The 25524-nt window shown below is 37.6% G+C and overlaps 1 pseudogene; it reads right to left on the bottom strand.

The window, feature by feature from the left end:
- Nucleotides 1–156: 156 nt before the first annotated feature.
- On the bottom strand, nucleotides 157–15651 carry LOC125921636 (60S ribosomal protein L12-like; annotated as a pseudogene).
- Between the last annotated feature and the right edge of the window lie 9873 nt (nucleotides 15652–25524).

The raw sequence follows: 25524 nt of genomic DNA, 5'->3' as shown, positions 1-25524 counted from the left end.
TTCATCTATTTGGAAACCTTGAATAAAGATGTATTATATTTTTACTCTCTTTTCATTTCCTTCTGTGTTGTATTTATATTTTTCTTTTCTATGATTATTTATTTACTTACTTAGTTGTCAAATGATCCTTTATTGAATTATTTTCTGTTATAGCTCTTAACCAGCTGAGCATTCCACTGTACCTCTATTGGTGTCATCTGTAATGTCATGAGGGTGGTGGCCATCAGCATTGCAGCTCACAGATTGGGCACTCCCCAGGATCTCTTTAATGGCTCCAGAGAGTTCTCTGGCTAAAGATCTGTGTGGCATCTGTCAGGCAATGTTGACAATCTCATCAAAAGGGCTATTTCTGGTGCCTCTGGGTGGTTCGGTTGGTTAAGCATCAGATTTCACTCAGATCATGATCTCACAGTTTGTGGGTTTGAGCCCCACATCTGGCTCTGTGCTGGACAGCTTGGAGCCTGCTTTGGATTCTGCGTCTCCCTCTCTCTCTGCCCCTTCCCCACTCATGCTCTGTTTCTCTCTCTCAAAAAAAAAATAAACATCAAAAAATTTAAAAAAAAGTCAATTCTTTCCCTTCCCTTTAAAAATAAAAGTGATATTTCTGCTTCTTTCTGTCTCTTGGCAGTTCCTTTAGGGCTTTGATAATCAGGGCAGAGGCAGAAGGTACCACTTCAATCTGGGCCTATGTGTTCTGAAGGATCAATTTCACTGTAATCCTCAGACCTATCCAGTCGCCAGTTGCCTTGGCAATGTCATCACTAACCTGTTTTGGAGACAGACTCAGGGGGCCAGTCTTTGATCTTAGGGGCCAGGACAGATAGGCACCCGCTTCCTCACTGGTACACCTCAGGTATACGACTCTGATCTCGTTGAAGTCAAACTTAGGCGGCCTGGTGGAGGCTGCTGGTGATGGATGAACCCAGATTTGGGATGACCAAAGACAGTTGCACCTTTGTCTCCTCTGAGCCAAAAGCCAAAAGCCAAATTTTTAAATAACATATTAAAATTTTCTCTTTAATTGAGTTTTACATTTTTTTTCCTCTTTTTTTGTGTGTTGGTAATCCTGATCTGCATTTTTCCCCAATATTCAATTTTCATGTGGAGGGTACCAATTGCTCTATGTTCTCATATGGCACATAATTATCTTATTTTCTTATTTAATATAGTTTTGAAATTCTTTGTGATCTTCATAGTTATATACATATATATGTGTGTGTGTGTATATATATATATATATATATATATATATGTATATGAATGAATGAAAAAGGAGATGTTAGAAGGTAAAGGAATTATTCTTTTTCTAGTTATTTATACAAGTAGTCTCACTGTCCCCACAAATTTTCTGGTTAGAACTGTGCTTGGGTTAAACTTAGAAACAAGTGAAGATTTTGCTTAAAATCTCCTCTCTCCTCTTGAAGTTCATCTCTTCTTCCTGTGCCTCATCATTCAAAGGTGTCTTGTCATTATATAAGTCATACCTCTACCTCAGTTTTTCATCATGTTGAGACAAGAGTTTTTTAGACCTTAGATTCCTGATTTTGTATTTAATGTGGTGTGCCTTCAGTGACCGAAATTTCCAGTCGAATATATAAATGCTCCTTAATCATGCCTTGTTTGAAGACTTATCCCTTCCACTGATAGAGTTAGCTCTGATAATATATTTTGTTATTTCTAGGTTTACTTTTGCAGGTATCTAATTCTGCAAAGAATGCACGAGAGGACAAAGCATGATGTTGGTATGTGTGTGTATGTATATGTGTCTGTGGGTATGGGTGTACCAACATGTGTCTTCTTGTCCGGAAAGAACGGGTGTCTTTCTCCAATATCTTCGTAGTGTTCTGGTATAGGATGAGTTGGGGAGGAGTTTTCAACTTTTCGAACTTTTCTAAGTTCTGCCGTCCTTGTATATTCCCTTCCTTGCCTGGCTGGGTAGACAAAGTGTAAGCTTGAAGTGCTTCATTGCCAGAGTGACCTTTCATTCTCCCAGGTGGCTGGGATTAGATACTGCAGTCCTCAAACACTCACTCACAGTTCTTAGTCAGAGACTAGGTCACAGCCAAGCAGTCAGCCTCGGGGGATGGCCATGTTCAAGTTCAGCTCATTAGTATCAACTCAGGCCGTGTCTTCTGTTTCTGTTCTCACGGTTATGTCAAGAACATGCAGAATTTAGGCTGCTTTAAAAAATTTAATCATGTCTTCTCAAGTTTTGACTGCAGAACACCTAGAGAGGACTGGATTTTGGAGTCAAACAGACTCATCTGTGTGCATATATTCCCTTTCTCCCTTCCTTCTTACCTTCCTCCCTCTCTTCCTTCCTTCTTTCATTTTTTTCTCTTTTTTCATTTGTTTATTTATTATAGGAATGGATATAAAACAGCATGATAAAATTTCAAAAAATTTAAGAGAGTATGCAATGGACAGTAAGTAGTCCCTCCCTTTCAGGTCTCTAGACTCCTCTCCCAATTTTAGTATATGAGCTGCCCAAGCCAACATTAGACTCCTTTCCCAAAGGCAGCCAAAGCTAGCATTTTAGGTATCCCTCCATAAATTTTCTATTACTAATCAAACATCTATTTATATTTATACCCCTTAATTTAAGTTCTTTTAAAAAGCTCAAATGTTTCTGGCTTATTTTCACTTAAAATGTGTCTTGAATGTTATTCCAAAATAGCATATACAGATCTACCTCATCCTTTTTCAGGTCTATATTTGGTTACATAGTGTTCTATTGTATGGGTGTAAATGTTTTATTGAACTCGCCCATATGGAGGGAACTTATTTCCAGTTCAAAAATAATTTAAAAAATTAAAGATGGTATACAGTGAACATTCAAAGAGATATTGGAGTATAATTATTGGAAACATTCTTAAAGTGGATTGCTATATTTAAGCATTTAAATTTTGATAGTTATTGTCAAATAGTCCTTCAATGAAGTTGTATCAACTTATTACCTTCCATTAACATTTAAAAGGTCCTAGTGTCAGACTATATACTTTAAGTTTTTAATTTTTATTTTTTACAATTTTTAAGTTCATTTATGTATTTTGAGATAGAGCATGTGCGCAAGTGGGGGAGGGGCAGAGAGAGAGAGAGAGGGAGAGAGAATTCCAAGCAGGATCCATCTGTAAGTGTGGAGCCCCCAGTGGGGCTCAATCTCACAAAATCATGAGATCATGACCTGAGCCAAAACCAAGAGTCTGATGCTTAACCAACTGAGCTACCTAGGTGCCCCACCTATTTTTTTTTTAATTTAAATTTTAGTTAGTTAACAAAAAAATTATTTTTTATTAAATTTAAATTTTAGTTAGTTAATACAGTGCAATATTGGTTTCAGGAGTAGAATTTAGTGATTCATCACTTACATACAACCCCCAGTGCTCATCACAACAAATGCCCTCCTTAATCCCCATCACCCATCTAGCTCATCTCCCACCTCCCTCCCTCCATCAACCCTCAGTTTGTTCTCTATCAGGCTATATACTATTAAACTTTTAGATCTTTGCCTACAAATTCAATTTTCTTCAATAAAAAGGAAGCAAACAAACCCTCTTTCTTTCTCCATTTCTCTGCCGCCTTTAATTTTCTTGTTTTTATCACAAAATTGGATATTGAAGGTCATAACTTATTAGGGTTAATCATAAATTTCAAATGTTGATTATGTAATCACTCCTTATAAGGGAGAAAGAGGTGTTTCTCTGGGCGGACATTCAATTTCCATGCTTCAATCCCTCTTTGCTTTAACTCTGCCCACATGGTGATATGTGGCAGTGTTAATTGGGCATTCTGCTTTTTGAATCTCACGTAGAATGTACATCCAACTAATTTACCACAAAATTAAAAAAAAAATGAAGAGAGCGAATACAGCCATTAGAGTTGTTGTGAATAATTTGAGTTAAATGTAAATGCAGAAAGAAAATAGGAAAACTACTATTAAGTACACCTTACCCTCCTCAATAGAATACAATACAGATTTACAATGTTAATTATTTCCACCATCTATCTATTTAAAAGCCCTGAGATTGAAATATGAATATGTCAGGTATTTAAATACTAACTTATTAAAAAAAACTACTTTATTAAAATATCATTATGCATATTTTAAAGCTATAACTCTGCACTCTGTAGACGTAGAGGTAAAATTCCCATTTATTGTCCGCTGAATGTGAGGGAAATTGGATTTGTCAGGAAGCTGATTGATATCTCGAAGTGTTTTGTTTTCAGTGACTGGCACTGCCTAGTTACAACCATCTATCATCTAACAGGTAATTAGTCAGATTTCTCATCATGAGCCTTCAATCCTGCTGTTTTATTATTGAAATACCACAAACCAGTAGGCAATTTGAATGCAGATAAAGTTCTCTGTCATGGTCCTAAGGACAAAGACAACATTTTGCAATTCAGCAGTAGTGAGTTTGAATAAAAGTCCCTGAAATGTAAGTTTGGGTCTTATGAGAAAATAAATATAAAACATTTAATTTAATACCACATTTGTCCTCTAACGTGACAACTGAGACATTTGCGATTTACAAAGCAATCTATTGTTCTAATATGAACTTACTTTATTATAACACGTTACGAGTAGAAAGTTAGGTGAAATAACATTGATAGCATGAGAAATAAAGTTAGATAAAATAAATGAACTAAGTCTTGAGTAGCTTTCATCTGTTTTCCAAACTATTTTAAGATGCCGGATGGAAGTAATCTGTAATTAGTAGTAGCTAATCATATAAAAAGTTTACCATTTTTCAATTGTTTTTCATAAGACAGTTTAGAAATTAAAATAATTGGAAATTTTAAAGATGAATTATTTTATCACTCTTACACATTGAATAAACAAATTTGCTTCTGAAGTTGTTGCTAAGACACTTTGGGGGCCTTCTATGGTTTATAGATTCAGGCAATTGATTTACATAACTGATATTCCAACAAGATTGGTTACTTCATAACATTTAATATTATTTTCTTGACTTAATTAAAAATCATTTGGGGGCACCTGTCGGGCTTAGTCAGTAGACCATGCAACCTTGATCTCAGGGTAGTAAGTTCGAGCATAGAGCTTACTTAAAAAAAGAAGGGGGTGCCTGGATGGCTCAGTTGGTTGAGCAGCTGACTATTGATTTTGACTTGGGGTCATAATCCCAAGGTTGTGGAATGGAGATCTACATCCAGCTCCATGGTAAGCATGGAACCTGCTTAGGATTCTCTCTCTCTCCCTCTGCCCCTCTCCCCCCCCCACCTCTCCCACCTGCTCGCGGGCTCGCGTGCCTGCTATTTCTCTCTAAGAAAAAAAAAAAAAGAAAAAGGAAAGAAAAAAAGGGGAAAAATCATGTGTTATTTTTTGGAAAAATGAGTCTCAATATACATCCACTTTCCAAAAAATTCACAGGACACTATAGTCATTACTTCTTAATAAAATGTAAATATAACCTCTCTTCCCTTCAACTTTTTGTGTGGGAATGAATATGCCTACATGCTTTCTCAAACCTTAGTTAAATAACAATTTCCTTTGCTCTACAAAGTATTGTATATACGGCACATATAGATTAAAATTAACCGGATCAAACGATATTTTAATTCAGTTACATAGTCATGCCTTCTGATGTGTAATAGATTTTACCAGAAAGAACATTTTTCATAATTAATTTCAATGTTAAAATATAAACTAGGGGCACCTGGATAGCTCAGTTGGTTAAGCATTGAACTTCATCTCAGGTCATGAGCTCACAGTTTGTGAGCTGGAGCCCTGTAACGGGTTCTTTGCTGTCAGTTCAGAGCCTGCTTTGGGTCCTCTGTCTTCCTTTCTCTCTGCTCCTCCCCCCGTGGCTCAGTCTCTCATCAAAAATAAATAAACCTTTAAAGATAAATAAATAACTACATAAAATACAAACTAAACATTAGTTTTGTATGAGAATTGCACACATACTTCACAAACATAATGTATAATAATGGCATTCAACAATTCCTATGTAAAATGTAGAATATAATATCAAATATTACAAAATTGCTTACACTTGTTTAAAATATGGCGTTATAAACTTTTCTTGTACTGCACTTCAGCTCAGGTCATAATCCCACGATGGGTGAGTTTGAACTCTGTGTTGGGCTATGTGCTGACAGCTCAGAGCCTGGAGCCTGCTTCAGATTCTGAGTCTCCTTAGGTCACCCAATTGTTTTGTCACAAACAAAATGGTAACAAATGTTTTGATTAAAAAAAAAAAAAAAAAAGATTCCCTGCCTCCCTCGTTCACTGCCCCTCCCCCACTTGTGCTGTCTCTCTCTCAAAAAATAAACATTAAAAAAAACCCTAAAAAGTTATATTAAGGTACACAAATATCTTTGTGTTTCTTTAAATAGCATAAGCTTTGTTTCTACCATGAACATTTCATAAGGACTTTTCGGATGAAAACAAATACCAATTTATTATAAGCCATGATTGCTTACATGTCTTTAAATTTTTTAAATTTTTAATTTATTTTTTCAAAGATTTTATTTTTAAGTAATCTCTACACCCAGCTTGGGGCTTGAACTCACAACCCTAAGATCAAGAGTGTCATGCTCCACCGACTGAGCCAGCCAGGCGCCTGGCTTACATTATCTTAATGCACTAATGTAAAAAAATATTCTTTTAGCTTTTATCACATGGAGAATAAAAAAATGAAGAAAATAATTATAATATTAAATAAGTGATCTTGTTAAGTAGATAAATAGAATATTGCATACATTGTTGCTCAGTGTAGATAATGTGATAAGGTTTCCAGACCTGGATAAGAAGGTCACAATCTCTATTAGCACATAAAATGCAAAGTAGCCAGTTCCCTGAGAATTTTATTTAGGTGATATTTAGGCAATGCTGAACCAACACAAACTGAAACCTTAAGTCAAACTTCTAGGCTCTTACAGGCATCAACATGGAGCACACACTCTCTGCTAACCCCTGGTACCTAAGCATATTGGATTTTCTTTCTGGTTGTAAGAGAATGGAAATTTTAATTTTTTTTTTCAACGTTTTTTTTTGTTTTTTTGTTTTTTTTGGGACAGAGAGAGACAGAGCATGAACGGGGGAGGGGCAGAGAGAGAGGGAGACACAGAATCGGAAACAGGCTCCAGGCTCCGAGCCATCAGCCCAGAGCCTGACGCGGGGCTCGAACTCACGGACCGCGAGATCGTGACCTGGCTGAAGTCGGACGCTTAACCGACTGCGCCACCCAGGCGCCCCGAGAATGGAAATTTTAGATGTCTACATTGACTACTTGATTACACTGTCGTATAATAAAAATAGTGACAACTGAGATTTGGTTTGTGGCAGCTTCTCTTGTTCATTCACTCCTGTTTTGAAAAAGATACTGCGATCCCCATTTGGTGGATGGGCTCCTGAGGCTGAGAGAGATTAAATATTTTGTCAGATTTCAAATAGCCAGTGAAGTGGTGGGGCTGGGATTTGGAAGTAGGTACTTCAATATGGGTCTTAGGCACTTTGTCTCCACTTGTTAGGACCAAAACATAACATGGCTGTCATCCTAAGCACTGCTCTGTTCACTCATTCTAGGGATGCAACGTCCATGATGGTCTTCAGCTATGGGCACTGTAGAGTGGACATGGAGTCACCATGTTTGGAATCTCCCGACAGCTCCTCTGTGCTGGTCTTGCTCCTATAGACTTCCTTTGGTCAGCACTATTGTTTTTTTTCATCCATTACCCAAAGAGATGAAAGGACCAGTAGAAGATTACACAGCTGTTAAATGATAGTGTTCGGTAACTCATCACAAGAAGCACAAATCATTTTGTTACACACTCAACAATATTTTCTTTGGAGTATATGGGAGAAATGTGGTATAATGGAAAAAAGCATCAATTTTGGAGCCAGAAAGACCTGGTTTAAAATCTAAATTCTATCAGTTACTAGGAAGTGTGTACTTGAGTGAATCACTCGACCGCTCTAAACCTTGGTTTTCATCTCTATAAAAGATTGATAAGAATATCTGTTCTAGTTATTCTGTTTGTCTGGTATGTGCAGAACAGCATCCTCTCCTCCCATATACTCCTGTTTCCTCCCATTTGAAAGCTACAATAACTCTGCTGACTCATATTTCAGTAAGTTGAAGCATAGAACTAAAACAACAAGATTTATTTTGCATTCTTTGATTTAGTTTAATTGGACTGAATTGTAGCCAGTAAATTCTTTATTCTCATGTGCAGTTCACTGAATCAATTGACTGATATTCATGAGCTTTCGGGAAGATATCAGTTGGCTGATATTCATGAGCTTTGGGGAAGATACCTAATAATACCGAGGTTTTAAACAACAAAATAGGGCTGGAGGAAACATTTGGAGGTGATGGATGTTTATGGCATTGATTGTGATGACAGTTTGACGTGCGTATACTTATCTCAAAACTTATCAAGTTGTATACATTAAATGTGTGCAGCTTTTTGTTGTCAATCATAGCCTAATAAAGTGGCTAAAAAATGATTTTTTAACAAACACACCTGTAAGAATAGTGAGCGGTACATCAGGACATAATTCTACAATGCTTGATCCTAGTACACTGTCCTTAGTATTTCTTAGTAATTGTATCCCTCAAGGCATGCTTGGTGGAAGGATTAAGTTAGAATCACTGAAGGTGATGAATAAATATTCAGATACCTGGGTCTTCCTTAGGAGCTATTGAATCAGAATCTCTGGAAGGAGACGACAAAGAATCAACATCATTCAAGGAAATATATTATTGTATGGATTGATTGACTTCTCTCTGCCAACATTCCACCAGATCTAAAGGTAGACTAATATTCTAGCTGCTGGGAGCTCATTGTGTAGTGCAAAATCCAGAAACACAAATTACAAAACAACACGATAAAGATTAAAACAGAGGTATATAAAAGTGTGCTGTGAAAGCATAGAGGAGGAAGTGGCTAATTGCCCCATCCAGGTAAATCAGAGGGGATTGCTTGCCTCTCAGTCATGACAGTTGAGTTGGGTTTTAAAGGATGAGTAGAGTTTCACTAGGGAGAGAATGGGAGTTAAAGACAGGGTACTCTAAACAAAAAGAGCTATAGATTAAAAGACACAAGTGTTTGAGGTGGATTTTGAAGGAGTACTTTTACATACTGTTCTTGGATATATAAGTTATTATAGATGTTTTGGAGGTCAGGTGGTCAGTAAATTTTAAGATGAATTTGTACAAATATTTGACCCTGCGTTTCCCCTGTTTAATATCTACTCTAGGAAGACATGCACAGATATTAACATTACAGAAGACAATTTAAATGTCACTCATTAGGGAAATAAGTCAAGTCATAGTGCCTTGACTTATTTATTTGCCAAGTATTTTCTGACACTCAGTATTATTGACATTTATGAATAGTTACCCTGTGCCGGCCACTATCCTAGGCACTGGAGATAAAAGCATTGAACAAAGAGACAAAAATATATACCTTCAGGGAGCTTGTGCTATAGTAGACAGAGATAGGCAAACAACACAAATTTAAAAACTAAAGTATTGGGAAGTTGCAATACTTATGGAGAAAGGAAAGCAGGTCATGAGATAGAAAGTGCAGGGCCAGAGTTGGGACATGGGAAGGATGGTTTGTAATTTTAAATACTGTGATCAGAGAGCCTTCGATGAAAAGGTCATATTTGAACCGGTACCTGAAAGTATATGAGGGAGGGAAACATGTGGATGTTTGGAGCATCTAGTTAGGGTTCTAATAAGTGCAACAATCCTTCAGTGAAAGCATGCCTGATGGTTCATGGAATAGCAAGGAGGCCATGTAATTCTCTTGGAAGAGAATGATTGAGGATAGACTAGTATGAAGTGAGGTCAGAAGTAGGGGTGATTTTGTAGGTAGGTCTGGTGGCTGTAGTGAGGACTCTGCCTTCGACTCTGAATGAGAGGAGCCATTGTGCCATTGCAGGGTTTCAAACAGAAGAGTGAGAAGGTCTGCTTTGTATTTGATAAGGATCTTGCTAATGCTGTGTGGAGAACAGACTAAGGGAGGCAAGGGTGGAAGCAGGGAAATCAGTTTGGAGGCTATTACAATCATCTAAATGAGAATGATTGTATCTGTGACCAGAGCTGGAGTTGATGTAGTGAGAGTTGTTTGGATGTGTATGTAGGGAAGATACGGTCACCAGAATTTCCTGATCAATAGGATATGGGGTGAGAGATACAGAAAGGAGTCAGACTCTATGGCCATACCACCCTGAATGCGCCCTATCTCGTGTGATCTCGGAAGCTAAGCAGGGTCGGGCCTGGTTAGTACTTGGATGGGAGAAAGGAGTCCAAGAGGATTCGAAGGGCTTTAGCCTTATCAGCTAGAAGGAGAGTAGGACGAGTGGCTGTGGTGGGGGAAGGCCAAGAGTATAGGTTTTGACACGCTAGCTCTGAGATATCTCCTAGACATCCAGTTAGGGACGGAGAGTACACAGTTCTATATGCGAGTCAGAATTTGGTGGTGAGGTACAGCTCAGAGACAGAAATGTGAGAGCTGCATGTGAATGGTATTTAAAGGCATGAGATGGAGGAGATCCCTACACATTTCAGAATTTGGAATAATATTCAGAAATTAAGAAAAATAAGGAAAACAATAGCACTGATAATAGTAAGCCAACACACATAGAGTTTATGCCATGTATCAAGCACTGTTCTAAAGGATTTGCATTTAAACCTCACAAAACCCTATGAGGGAGGTAATATTATTATCTCCATCTGCCAGATGGGAAAACTGAGGCAGGTAGGAGGTTAAATAACTTGTCTGAAGTCACACAAGTGATAAAGGGGCAGAGTTGGGATTTGACTCTATGCTGTTCTTAACCACAAACAAGATTAAGTAAAAACACCTTTCGGAATAATGTTATCAGCATGACATAAATATGAAGGCCTCAAATGCCATCATTTATCTCTCCATATGAATATCTATGAAAATAATCGCAGAGGAAATATCTGGATGTGTACCCATAAAACAGGAATTAAAGATTTGGGAGGCCAAGGAGACCTCAAATTCATTAGCAGTAATAGTTACATCTTTGGGGAAATAAAGAACCAGTTAGATATGCCTCAGTTTCTTGATACATAAATAGGATTTGTTCCTACCTTCTTTATCACTCTTGAACCTAAGTAAATTCTTACCTCAATAGGCTTTTTGGATGTAATTTAGAAAAATAATGCTGAAGGATACTGATGGAGGTCAGTAACTATCAAACCAATAAGTCTCATGTCTCGTATATAATTTTACTACAAGAAAATTCCATGAAAGCAAATTTGTGTAAGGGTGTCATCACTCGCTACCTACTCACCTGCATAAGGTATAAAGAATTTTCACAAATGGATTTTTGGATGTCACTCCAATATGCTCTATTGTGCTAATATTTAAAATATCTCTTGAAGGGAAATACTAATTCAATCAAAGGATACTCTACGGCTTAAAAACCTTGCCCATGCAAATATCCTTGATTATTAATTCATTGAAGCATAAATAAAATATAAGTTAAATTAATTTTGACTTTGCATTCAGTTTCATCTTAAGGCCACATTCTGCCCTTTTGCATCCCAGCTGATGTCCCTGGGAAAGGTTTGCAGCTGTTTCCATAACCAGTGCTATAATGATTCACCTGCCAGGCCAGCACTGCACTCCTTGTGAGAGCCCAATGGCAGGATATTGATTTCTTTAAAGGCTATTAGCATTCTCAATGATGAGGGTGTGAAGGATAAAGCAAAGGGAGATGGGAAGAAAAAACCTTAGAAACGTTCAGATAAGTCTTCCAAATGGAAGTGCATAGCGAAGTTAATCGGCTAGTTATCTGACCTCTACACCTTTGCAGAATACAAGCCCCTCTGAAAATTTGCTTTGGAACAAAGTTTCTGTGAAATTTGGCACCTTCTGCTCCAGGTTAGAAATACTAGGTACCGTTTTCCATCCCTGTTTTCCTTCTAGAGAGAGTTTGGTAGTAAAATGCTTCATGAATATCCTTATGTTTGGAAAGAAAGATGATTAAAGCTTGTTTCAGCACGTGGATCTGACACTGTATGATTATGATCCAGCCATTTCTAAATCGACGAATTTATTTATTTATTTAACATGGATGCTAAGCACTAGGATAGATGCTGGGTATGCGAAGGTTAGTAAGTCCAGATCCTTGCCATCAAGGCACACATAATCGTGGCTGAGTAGGGAGAAACACAACATGCATGGCTATCCACTCTCAATGGGATAAATGTTGTTCTAGCATAAACTGCAATGGAAAACTCTGAAGGTGGTGATGACTAACTCTCCTTTGTGCAGGGAGCACAGGTGGGAAAAGGAGCTGACAGTTGAGCTAAGCTTTGAGACCATAAAGATTTTAAGCATGGGTATGATCAGAGCTGTGTAGAATATCTAAAGAGTTGGCCATCTGTGTCAGCAAGATGGCTGTGGTTGATGTGTTGAGGAGAAATAGAACCGTTGAGAGATTGAAGCATGTGACTGTTATAAAGCTATAGTTAAGAGGTGACACAGTGCCGGACTTGGGCAGCGTAGGGAAAGGAAGGCACGGAGAGGTATGAATAGGTAAGAGATTTTGGAGATACATTTCGTGGGACATGGCAAACAGTTGATAGTGGTAGTTGAGGGAGGAAGGAAGGTGGAGAAGGAAGAAACAAGATTTACTCTCAAGTACCTAGTAGAGATTACCAGAAGGGTTTTTTTTTTTTTTTTTTTTTTTTTTTTTTTTTTTTTTTTTTGCAAGGAGCTATTGAGGGGAGTGATTATAGGTTCAGTTTTGTGCATATAGAATTTGGGTTTTCAGCAGATTATTCAAGTGGAAATGTCGTGTAGGGGGTTCAAAGGATATGTTTGCAACTCAGGAGAGGAGAGACAGTTCTGGAATTAGTTATATTCGAACTCATCAGTACACAGGTGATGGCTGAGGCCTCTTTGGCTGACATTCTTCAGAGAGTGGCTCTTTTTGATTCCCTCTGTGAGTCTCATTTTCTGAAGTTCAATTACTCATGTTCACTAAGTCTGCTTTTCAATCAATAAAAGTGGAACAGTAGTAGTACCTACACTATGAGTTTTTGGTGACAAGATTGATAAGACAGAGCATGCAAAGCCTCGTGCCTAGAACCTGTAAGACTTCAATCCGTGTTAGTTGTTATTGTGGTTGTTGTTTTTATTTGCTTAAGAGCAGACACGTTTAACTGACTGAGCCACCACCCAGGTGCCCTATGGTAAAAATTGGCAGAGATAGGGAGGGAGAATGAAGATACAAGAAACAGATGGAAGAAATAGGAGACAGGGCCAGGAGGCTTAGTGGACATGTCCCTAGATTATCACCGGGAGTGTAGGACACATGGTTGGGGGCTTAAAGGACATGGTAAAGATTTACAGATTCAGTGGGGATTGAGAAAAGAGGCTATCCTGGTGTCTTTCTTTGTTGATCAGTCTTTAAGGTCCTACTGATTTTACCAGAACCTGGATTTACTTCTTCGTTAATATCTTTTCAGTCAGATACTCTATTCATGCTCTGTATCCCAGTCTAGTTTCTAAAACCCCAACCACTGGTACCTTTAAAAGATACATATTCTGATACATGCCCAGTTAAATATTTCTGATGTCTCTTCATTGCCTACAAGATGAAAAAAATCTTGATCCCTTAATACGCTCCTTAATTCTTATTCATTGTTCTTAATATGCCTAAGGTTGCAGTAATTCTGAACTGAGACCTGCTCGTCCATGAGGTTGACCACGTGCTGTAGTGTGCAAAAATAGCACTTTTGAGAGTATAAGTGGGTGCTACTAAATTATGTCAGGACAATAGATAAAAACTGGATCGTAGTGTCTATCATCCCCTTGATTTCTCACATTTGTGTCTTACTTGTGTCTACATTTCACTTTTCTTGGAACGTCCTGCCATCAGTTTCATTCTCTCCCTAGTGAAATCCTACCCATCTCACAAAACCCAACATAACCACCAGGTGCCGGACATAATCAATCCCCTCTGGTTTCTCTGGCTGGCTCAATTAGCCATTTTCTCCTCTATGCATTCATAGAATAGAACATTTTATGTACCCCTGCTTTAGCCTTTATCATGTTGTTTTGTAACCTGTTTGCTTGTCTATCTGCCCTTTCCAATATACGGTGAGCTCCCAGAATCCAGAATATTGGTGTATACTTTGCACTTGGTACGATGTGTCAGGCCCTTAGAAGTCATTCAATAATAAAATCATGTATTCTCTTTAAATGTCATTATCATATGTATCAATTTCCCTATTATATGATAAACTCATGGAGACTTTGCTTTCGGTTTATCTTTTTATCCTTTTCAGTACTATCACATTTTCTCGTAAGGAAAGGTCCCAAGCTGTATTTGATGAATGAAAGAATAAAAAGGCACTGAAAAATACACTTAAGTTTCAGGCTATTAGTATATAATTCTGCAAACCTGTCCTTGAAAGAATATAGTATTTTATACAATTCTTTCTTGTTAAATAATTTCAACATAAGTTTGCAGCCTTGGGTTAATTTCCAAAGAGATTATTTTGTGGGCAATGGTGATTTGAATCTCATAATATGTTTAATGCTTGGACAAGCAAATCCTTTAGCATCAGTCAAATTTAAATATGCAATTTCCTCTTATTTCATTCTCTGAATATGAAGTGCAGCAACCTTTATCATAGGACTGATCCAGGTTCCTGTGCTGGGCTTTATTGTTTGTGTATGGAGAGGTCATGGAGAGCTTTCTGTGAAAAAAATTGCATAATTATAATATTCCTAAAGGAAGAACAGATGATGTTTTGTAAACAACAGGCATATTAGTTCCTTTCCACAAATTGTCTTCCAGGCAGAAGCCCCTGCCTTCTGATGGGAGAGAGAAATTGCTTGGGTATCTGCCTGAATGTTTGGGAGCTTCCAAATGTTTTCTGATGGTGTTTGTGGGGTTAGCCTTTTAGCTAAGCTGCTCTTTTACTAGTTGTGGTATTGAGATAAGAGAAAAAAACCCACACGCACAAGGCAGGGTTTTTATATTGAGGCAGTTCCTGTCAGAATCTTCAAACTATTTAAATTGGTTGTTAAGTGACACTTTATTACTTGAAGTAATTGAGGCTGGCAAAGACGGTAGCTGTCCCACCCGTAAGCAGGTACCACTCTGAGGTGTCAGAGACCAAGGGAATTGGGATTCTTATTACTGGTTTTATTTTTAGCTTGTGTCAGTCAGTCATGCTGACCGAGGGCTGACACCAGAGCCAGCATGTAATGAGATGTCATGATTTGTTACTTTTATGCATTCACCTTGGGGCAGTCATTATACCAAGTGAACATCTCATGGCATCTTTTCCTGTGGCTCCTACTGCCACCACTGGCTCCTGCTATTGCTGCGGTCGTCTCTCTCCCTCTCCTGCCAGTGCCTTCTCTAGCCAGGGCTTTGCACCTCACCCTCCCCTGCTATTGCTGATAGCTCTTGGCTCCTGGTGGCTCAACGAATGTCTGAAGCTAAAGGCTGCTCTCCCATTGAAGTGCTGTTTCCCAGAGCGTGCAGGGAACACTGGCAAGAGACAAACGGCCTTGTGTGTTGGCACGCTTCTGCCTCTACTTGCAGACCGTAGAGATGCGGCCCATTACAGCTGGTGAAGTGGGCGGTCGGTGAACCGCGGTGTCCCGCTGTAGAGCCATCTTTTAAGTATCATGATACTTGTAAGACTTTCCAAACAGTTATCTATAATTATTCTATGTGAGTCCCAATTGGAATGACCTCTAGTTCCTTATTCGGTGCTTTGAAGGTTAGCAATAAAACACTTACAATGAAAATAACCCTGGGAAGAAAATAAATGCGATGGTGCTGGAGGACAATTCTCTTGTCCATCCAGAGTGGAGTGAATACATAAATGGTTTTTGGTAATCCCAAATGGTGTTGCCATGAAAATTCTTGTCCTCATCTTTTAGTGAGTACGTATGTCCACATTTTTGGTTGGAATTTCCCTGGAGTGGAATTGTTACACCAGACGGGATACGTGTGTTCAGCTTTAGCGGATACTTCATTTCTCATTTAACTTCCTACCGTTAAATATTTTTATTTATTACTGCATAGTTTTCCAAACTAATTTTTAATAGTTACACAATATTTCAGCAAAGTGGTTATAATTCGGTTTACTTAATCCTTTCCTTACCGGTTTCAATGTTTTGCTGGTTTACAATCTCAGAAATCCTTAAAAAAGAGTTTATAAATCTTTATTAATTTTGGTTATAAGTCTTTTTGCTTTATATGTAGAATGCCTAAATGACATCTTAGAGATGATAGTCACAGCATACATATGCCCTTACCATCTCATTTGAACCAGGCATTGAAACAGATGCTGTATTTATAGGGATAAAGCAAACGTGTTCTTAAGCGCTCAGAAAAACTCATCACCTTGTGGCTGGATTAGAATCATTCTTCCTCTCACTATCCCCCCACCCTCTCCTCCCTACTGCCCCATCCCTCTTTTTCTCAATTTTTTAAAAAACACAACTCATAGAATACTCTACACTTGGCATTATACCTTGCTATTTTTAATTTAGCGATAGATTTGTCTATTTTTCCTGTCAGTACATACAGATTTGCCTCAGTTTTCTTAATGATTTATGCCACTTTAATTCGTTGAATTACCAATTAGCATAGTACTCAAATAAAGATACCAAAATTGAGCTTGATAAATCAATAATCAGAAACAAGCCATAATCTATAGATTTTGGTAGAATTTTCCCCTGTAGAAGAAGCTTTTTAGGCAGCAAGCTCTATTTTCAGCAAACATGACTTTACATATATAATTCATCCTTACAAAAAGGCACAAAATTAACCATTTAATTTATTCAATTTTTCAGTGACTGGTAGCTTCACTGTTTATTTCTTTCAACAAATGGGGGAACTAAAAATTCTGGTGTATTATTCAATTAAACCAAAGAAACACAGCAAGTGGTATCCAAGCTGGGATTACAGTTCAGGGGCTCTCCTGGTTTCATGGACTGCTTATTAAGTCATGTTTCAATTAGTGCATCATTTCATATTCCCTGGTGTCTCATGCAAATGCAAAATGTTTAAGTTAAGGAGATAATGTTTTTAAGAACTCCAAATTGCATTTGAGCATAAATTCCAGGAAGCAGCCTCACCTTCAAAATAAAAAAGGATTTTATAATAGGGTCATGCAGTTAGATGTTTAGGGTCTGAATGACTGCATTTTTTTCCCTCTTTCCTCAGGGCATTTGGAAGTGGCCCCGAAGCACAGATGCATAGCTCATTGTATGAAAAACTAAGCTATGATCAAACTGGCTTGGAGTGTGTCTCAGATTTAGAAGCAATATGTTTTCCTTTCCCTCTGTCATTCTTTGTTGGGCTTATTAGGTAAACCTTTCTATAGTCCTAGAATCTAAGTCAATGCCATGTACATCGTAGGTACCTTGTAAATACTTTATCAAATTGGCTTTTGCTTCACTTATTTCTGTTTACATTTTTTTGTTTCTAAGGTTTTATCCCTTCAACATCCATTGGCATATTTTTCAAAATCAGTTATAAAAAGCATAATATTTCAAGACAAATAAGATACTTAACATTTAAATCAATAGAAAAATGTGTTCAATACTTAAATGTTGACATGACTGGATAGGGAAACATTGGTATGACCTCAGTATAATTTGTGTAGCTATTGATTTAAATAAGCAAAAAATAGGAACATGTGGAAGTAAAGATTTTCTGATACATCCACAAGCAATATATATACACATGATATACAATGTAGTCTGGTAATCTGAAATGTACATAGTATGCTGATGCGCAATTTTATAATTTCTGTTATAAATGATTATATCCTGCTGCTAAGAGCAAAAGCATACTAAAATCAGTTTTCTATGCTTTCCTAATCATGGGATGCATAGCAGCATACTCACATCCCCAATACTTACATTATGTTAGAGGATAAGACAGTGTTCAGATACCAGACACACACACACACGCACACACACACACACACACACACACACACACACTTCTTTTAAAAACAATGACAACAGCCAAGTAGCTTTATTATTTCATTTGTCAACCAGTGGAATGTTTTTATTAAAAACAAATTACTTTTTGATAAAATAAGTGATAAATTTGCTACTATGAGCTCTCTAAGGATCTGCTTTGCTTTTCCCGTGGGAAAAAGAAGCTTAAGCCACTGAATGAACTCTGGAAATACGCTACATGACAAAAAAACCACATCCTTATCATATTAATAGCATCATAGAATTTTCATGTCATTACAACAGTTAATTTCAGTATATTAAAGAGCATCTTGACTAAATTGAGACTCAGTCCTGCCAAATAAATATTTCCTTATCAGAATTAACTACTGTATATTTTTCTTTTTTAAAAAAAAAAATTTTTTTTTTTTAATGTTTATTTATCTTTGAGACAGAGACAGACAGAGCATGAACGAGGGAGGATCAGAGAGAGAGGGAGACACAGAACCGGAAGCAGGCTCCAGGCTCTGAGCTGTCAGCACAGAGTCCGACGCGGGGCTCGAACTCACAGACTGTGAGATCATGACCTGAGCGAAGTCGGAGGCTCAACCGACTGAGCCACCCAGGCGCCCCTAACTACTGTATATTTTTCTAATTAATCAAGAAAAATATTTTGGAAACATCAAAATGGATACATACATTATACTTATTCTCTTAACACTGATATTCTCTACCGAATAAGATTTAAATAAATAGGATCCCTCTTTTGTTTAGAGTACAGAAGGACATGGGGTGTGATAATAATGTGATGAATTTTAATATTTCAAGATTTTGAAAGGAAAGATATATGTTACTGTGTTTGTGTACCTACACATGCTCTTCATCAACAAAGTACAGCGTGATAATTTTTTCCAAACTGGTATAGTTAGAACAAATATTTGTCAGGGTTAGTTTCCGAGAACAGAACCCAGTGAGCTAGTGTCAGCAGAACAAGATTTATTACAGAGCGTTAAATGGCTTGCTGAATCTTTGGGAGGGCTCAAGAACCAGATTCTAGGTTGAGTTTCCAGGGACACCTCTAAGAGCCACACTCCTGAAATGGGCTGCCAAGAGAGCTGCTGGTGTTGCCATGACTGTGTTTACCTGGGACGCTGCCACGAAAGCTCCTGGCTCCATGCTGTCTCTGCCCCAATTTCCACTAACAAAATGGATGTCTCTTGTCACTTCTCTCCCATTTACTTCAGATCCAAATTCTAGTCTTGCATAAATGCACTTGATGGCAGAACATGATATCTGGAAAGCTAACTTCAAGGGAGTCTGAGAAGTTTAGTTTTTAACTCCCTAGCCTTTATTGCACATAAAAGCACATTAGAAGGTTGGAAAAGGTATTTAACAAAGCAATTTACAGGATATGCGATAGAAAGAATAATCATTCTTAAGAATACACAAATTAAATAACTATCGAAGCCTCAAAAATGGCATGTGTAATTCATCGGTTTCGTGATTTTATTTCCAAGGTATTGATTTCTACTCACCATCTTCTTTGTCATTGCATAAAAATTCAAGTACTCAGTCCTCTTTTTGACATTCAAAGCTTCCAAAAGGTAACATTTCCATAACCATTCAATATCTTTGCCCTTATGACTCCTTAACACTACTTTATTTCACTCCCCCAAACCTGATATGTACAGCCATATCTCCCTACTTACCTGGTAATGTTTTGTTTGTTTGGAATTCTTTTTTTTTTCTTTCCTCTTCTGAACTCATTTAATTTCTATTCAGCTTTCAAGGGTAAACACAAATTTTATTTCTTCAATGAAGATGTTGCCAAACATCCATTTCACGGTATTTTCTTTTCTTATAAGCATAAAATGATAAGAAAGTGACACATTTTTAATATTTGTTTTGTAAACAGATTTTGTAAGCATAATTGACTTAAAGTAAACTGCACATATTGATTTTTTAATTTTTTGAGAGGGAGAGAGCATGCGCATATGTTGGCTTATGCATGCAAGAGCAGGGAAAAGGCAGAGGGAGGCAGAGAGAGAGAGAGAGAGAGAGAGAGAGAGAGAGAGAGAGAGATGAATCTCAAGCAGGCTCCATGCTCAGCACGGAGCCCGACGAAGGGCTTGATCCAACAACCCTGTGATCATGACCTGAGCCTAAGTTAAGAGGTAGACGCTCAACTGACTGAGCCCCTCAGACACTCCTAAATTGCACATATTTAAATGTACATTTTGATGTTTACCTGCTTACATCATTGAAGCCAAGAGTTTCCCCCTGCCCTTTTTTCCTGTTTTTTTTTCAATTGTGATAAAATATATATAACAAAACTTACTATCATAACCTCTTTTAAGTGTATACTTCAGTGTTTTGTAAACGTTCATATTGTTGTATAGCAATGATATTTTCTTCTTTATTTACTTTACTTTTATTTTTATTTTGTTAAGTAGGTTTCTTGCCCAGCATGGAGCCCAATGCGGGGCTTGAACTCACAATCTTGAGGTCAAGACCTGAGCTGAGATCAAGTGTCCGAGGCTTAACCGACTGAGCCACCCAGAAAGCCCCAATGATATTTTCTTATTGTAATAATGTTAGTCCTTGGATGCCCCAAATTGCCCTGCCTTCTATCATTGACATTATAGACTTTTTGGTCAGTAGCAATAGAAATGGACTCTGGCCATCTAGATGAAAATCCAGGTATTCATGGAACCATGGAAAGCTGAAAACCAGGCTGGAAAATGAAAGAAAAACAAGGGTTAGGCAGCTTACACAACAGCAAATATCAAAGTGGAGGAGTAGTCCTTCCTATGTTCTCCCTATGTTCCAGGGAAATTTGAATTCCAGTGATGTACACATAGCAGGAGATTCCCCAGAAGGGGATTTCATCCATTGTTCATGTATCTTCTGGCTCTCTACTGTGATTAGAAGGCCTTGCCTTGTGTTTCTTTCATTTCTTCCACAATAACTAGAAAGTTTCTAGACATATTATAGCTGTCTATATGCATATGTTGAATTTATTTAAATGATAAGATATTATCCTTATCTTTTTCAGAACCTATGCTGACAAAATAGTCACTGGTTCATTCAGTAAAAAAAAAAAAAAAAAAAAAAAAAAAATAAGTAAGTAGGGGGAGAAGGAGTTATTCAAAATTGCTTCTATGTATGACCCAATTTATTGAAGAGTGGAGATTAAGTGATTAAGCTGTGTCTGGTCTCATTTATGTTTTCAACTCTTCCATTTTCATCCAGTTATCTTCTTTTCCCGCTACCCTGCAATGATTTCACATTTCACTCTGGACTGACAAGGACGTCTATAATCAAAGCCACCTCTTTATTTCCTGCCACCATCCCCTTGTTTATGTGTGTCCACTGATTAGACACATACATCTACTCAGGAGAATTCACCAAGATCCCTCAGCTTGGAACACTCAGTTTCTTCCAATAGCCTACTCTCTTGGTTTCTTCAGGTCTCTGTTTCAGCCAAGGAGTGGTCATCTGACAATCCTACATAAAATCATTGTTTTTGCCATCTTTCATTAGCCACCTTTGATTCCTCCCTCCCTGCTTTATTTGTCTTTATAGCATTTATCACCATGTGATGTATTATATTTGTTTATGGCCTATATAACTTATCCCTCCATGAGAATATAAGGATTTTTTTATGTTTGGTTCAGTGATTGGCATACTACAGCCATTTCTGGCCTATCATTCTGGTATTGCCTGAGCTTAGGATGTGCAGATGAACATTTGCAATGGATTTGATTATAGGAATACTAACTTTTAATCTAAATTAAGCAAAATGTTATCCTTTCTAGAGAAAGGATTTTATCCTTCTCATTGGGAGACCTGTATTACAAAAAACTTGTACTCATTTTTTATTAATATATTTTTAATTTCATTAATAAAAATTGAGGATATTTGTTTTCTCTTTTGTTTTACAAGTACTACATTATTGATTTTGCCCCTTGGCCCACAAAGCCTAAAATATTTACTATCTGACCTTTTACAGTTTGCTGAACTCTGGTTTAGTTCATAGCTGTCTTACCAGTATCTACAGCAGTGCCTGGCATAGAGAAAGTCCTCAACAAATTTGTTGAATTTATAAATAAATGAATTACTCCTGGAACTGTTAGAAGAAATAGATTATGGAGAATGGGTTGTGAAGCTATCTAAGCATAGCTTTGAATCATCTGTAAAAGCAGCTGTCAGAATCAGAGACAGGAGATGGGGATCAAAAGAGTGGGCCAAATTCAGGCAGGAGACAAAAGACCTAGAGGCCCCTGAGGCAGCAATTGCTTTATGAAGCAAGCTTATCATTTATTTCCTTTTTCTATCATGGTGTCATAGTATGTGACAGAAACTAGGAGGTAGTGAGCAAGAACATCTCTAAGCCTGGTTAACGTCTTAGCTTTACCACTACTAGCGCTAGGATTTGGGGTAAGTTAAACTCTCAAAATCCCTATTTCTTCATGGAGAAAATGAACATAAAATGAGTAACGACCTCATTATATTGTCGAGAGATTAAAAAAATAAGGTAAAACAGAGAGCACACAATAAAAATTAGCTGTACATGTTTTACCGCTACATGTCTTTCCCCCTCCTCCCCCCTCTGCTGCTTGGGACTTGTTTTTTGTTACCTTCTTCATTAATTTATCTGTAACAATGGAACATGGAGTTTAAGTTGAGTAAAAGGGAACTGATGGCCTGGAGGAGGGGTGGTGTAAGATGGTAGCATCAATGGATGGAATGTCTTGGTGGTTTCAGTAATGATTGGAGTTGGGGTATTCGGTGGAAAGATAGTTTACGATCAAGGAGTGGGACCTTTGGAATTGATATTTCAGTGCTGTCAATGGTAATGGCAATGTCTAGGGTAATACTGCCCAACAGAAATAGAATGCAAACCACAAATGTAATTTTCAGTGTTCTAGAAGCTACATAAAAGGTAAACAGGGGCGCGTGGGTGGCTCAGGCGGTTAAGCATCTGACTGCAGCTCAGGTCTCACAGTTCGGAGATTCAAGCCCTGCATCTGGCTCTGCGCTGGCAGCGTGGAACCTGCTTGGGATTCTCTCTCTGCCCCTCCCTGACTCACGTTTTCTGTCTCTCTCGAAATACATAAAGTTTAAAAAAGGTAAATAGATAAAATTAGTGTTGTTTTTTGTTTTAATGTTACTCATTTTTGAGAGAGAAAGCATGATCGGGGGAGGGACAGAGAGAGAAGCGGGGAGAGAGGTTCCAAAGCAGGCTCTGCTCTGGCAGCAGTGAGCCCCATGTGGGGCTTGAACTCACAAACCATGAAATCATTACCTGAGCTAAAGCTGGATGCTCAATTGACTGAGTCACTCAGGTGCCCCAACATAAAATTAATTTAATTTAATTTAATTTTTTTAACTTTATTTTTTATTTTTTAAAATTTACATCCAAATTAGTTAGTATATAGTGAAGCAATGATTTCAGTAGATTCCTTAATGCCCCTTACCCATTTAGCCCATCCCCCCTCCCACAACCCCTCCAGCAACCCTCAGTTTCTTCTCCATATTTATGAGTCTCTTCTGTTTTGTCCCCCTCCTTGTTTTTATATTATTTTTGTTTTCCTTCCCTTATGTTCATCTGTTTTCTCTCTTAAAGTCCTCATATCAGTGAAGTCATATGATTTTTGTCTTTCTCTGACTGACTAATTTCACTTAGCATAATACCTTCCAGTTCCATCCACGTAGTTGCAAATGGCAAGATTTCATTCTTTTTCATTGCCGAGAAATACTCTGTTGTGTGTGTGTGTATATCTATATATATCTATATATATCTATATATATCTATATATATCTATATATATAGATATACATATATCTATATATATCTATATATATCTATATATATAGATATACATACCACCTCTTCTTTATCCATTCATCCATCAATGGACATTTGGGCTCTTTCCATACTTTAGCTATTGTTGATAGTATTGCTATAAACATTGGGGTGCATATGTCCCTTCGAAACAGTACACCTGTATCCCTTGGATAAATGCCTAGTAGTGCAATTGCTGGGTCATAGGGTAGTTCTATTTTTAGTTTTTTTGAGGAACCTCCCTACTGTTTTCCAGAGTGGCTGCACCAGCTTGCATTGCCACCAACAATGCAAAAGAGATCCTCTTTCTCCACATCCTCGCCAACATCTGTTGTTGCCTGAGTTGTTAATGTTAGCCATTCTGACAGGGGTAAAGTGGTATCTCATTGTGGTTTTGATTTGTCTTTCCCTGATGATGAGTGATGTTGAGCATTTTTTCATGTGTCGGTTGGCCATCTGGATGTCTTCTTTGGAGAAGTGTCTATTCATGTCTTTTGCCCATTTCTTCACTGGATTATTTGTGTTTTGGGTGTTGAGTTTGATAAGTTCTTTACAGATTTTGGATACTAACCCTTTATCTGATATGTCATTTGCAAATATCTTCTCCCATTCTGTCAGTTGCCTTTTAGTTTTGTTGATTGTTTCCTTCACTGTGCAGAAGCTTTTTATCTTGATGAGGTCCCAGTAGTTCATTTTTGCTTTTGTTTTCCTTGCCTCCGGAGACGTGTTGAGTAAGAAATTGCGGCAGGCAAGATCAAAGAGGTTTTTGCCTGCTTTCTCCTCGAGGATTTTCATGGCTTCCTGTCTTACATTGAAGTCTTTCATCCACTTTGAGTTTATTTTTGTGTATGGTGTAAGAAAGTGGTCCAGGTTCATTCTTCTGCATGTCGCTGTCCAGTTTTCTCAACACCACTTGCTGAAGAGACTGTCTTTATTCCATTGGATATTCTTTCCTGCTTTGTTAAAGATTAGTTGCCCATATGTGTGTGGGTCCATTTCTGGGTTCTCTATTCTATTCCATTGATCTGAGTGTCTGTTCTTGTGCCAGTACCATACTGTCTTGATGATTGCAGGTTTGTAGTATAGCTTGAAGTCTGGGATTGTGACGCCTCCTGCTTTGGTTTTCTTTTTCAAGATTGCTTTGGCTATTTAGGGTCTTTTCTGGTTCCATACAAATTTGAGGATTATTTGTTCTAGCTCTGTGAAGAATGCTGGTGTCACTTTAATAGGGATCACGTTGAATATGTAGATTGCTTTGGGTAGTATTGACATTTTAACAATATTTGTTCTCCCTATCCAGGAACATGGAATCTTTTTCCATTTCTTTGTGTCCTCTTCAATTTCTTTCATAAGTGTTCTATAGTTTTCAGTGTATAGATTTTTCACCTCTTTGGTTAGATTTATTCCTAGGTATTTTATGGTTTTTGGTGCAACTGTAAATGGGATTGATTCCTTGATTTCTCTTTCTGTCGCTTCATTGTTGGTGTAATGGAATGCAACCAATTTCTGTGCATTGATTTTATATCCTGCAACTTTGCTGAATTCATGAATCAGTTCTAGCAGTTTTTTGGTGGAATCTTTGGTGGAATTCCATATAGAGTATCATGTCATCTACGAAGAGTGAAAGTTTGACCTCCTTCTGGCCAATTTGGATGCCTTTTATTTCTTTGTGTTGTCTGATTGCAGAGGCTAAGATTTCCAATATTATGTTGAATAACAGT

Source organism: Panthera uncia, chromosome C2, assembly GCF_023721935.1.
Source record: "Panthera uncia isolate 11264 chromosome C2, Puncia_PCG_1.0, whole genome shotgun sequence".
Taxonomy (NCBI): domain Eukaryota; kingdom Metazoa; phylum Chordata; class Mammalia; order Carnivora; family Felidae; genus Panthera; species Panthera uncia.
The sequence above is the reverse complement of the archived record's forward strand: the minus strand, read 5'-3'. Positions and strand labels throughout refer to the sequence as shown.